We start from the raw sequence: 557 nt of genomic DNA, 5'->3' as shown, positions 1-557 counted from the left end.
CGTCTAACTAAAAAATCTTTTCTTCTTACAATTTTTCGATCTTCCCATTCATTCCCCGTGGGACCTTCTTCTCCTAATTGTTTCCATTCTACCAACGAATTTTCTATAATAATTCGCAAATCTAAATCGGCTAATTGTTCTCGGATAGCACCCGCCCCAGTAGAAATTTCTCGATTTCTAAATATATCGAAACCTTGAGTAGTAAAAAAAGTGGGATGCTGTATTTCCAGGATTGAATTTCATATTCAAATGAACCTCGTAATCGTAAGAAAGTAGGTTTTTTCGTTATGGGCCTAGCAAAAGAAAAATTGGGATAGGGTCCACTATATGATCTCCCCCCCTCAAAACCGGACATGAAAGTTTCCTCTCATCCGGCTCAAGTAGTTATATCAAATAAAGATAAAGAAAGGGGTCGCACTTTCCAATTGTATTTTATAAAATCAAGTGAAAACCCAAAAGAATCTACGCCTTACTCAAGTTCTCAGTGCAAACCAACCACCATTTCATTGATTCAATTAATTCTTCTTTGATTTCTATTTAGATTCTTTAGTGAATTC

Source organism: Brassica napus, unplaced genomic scaffold (assembly GCF_020379485.1).
Source record: "Brassica napus cultivar Da-Ae unplaced genomic scaffold, Da-Ae ScsIHWf_2554;HRSCAF=3300, whole genome shotgun sequence".
NCBI lineage: Eukaryota > Viridiplantae > Streptophyta > Magnoliopsida > Brassicales > Brassicaceae > Brassica > Brassica napus.
The sequence above is the reverse complement of the archived record's forward strand: the minus strand, read 5'-3'. Positions refer to the sequence as shown.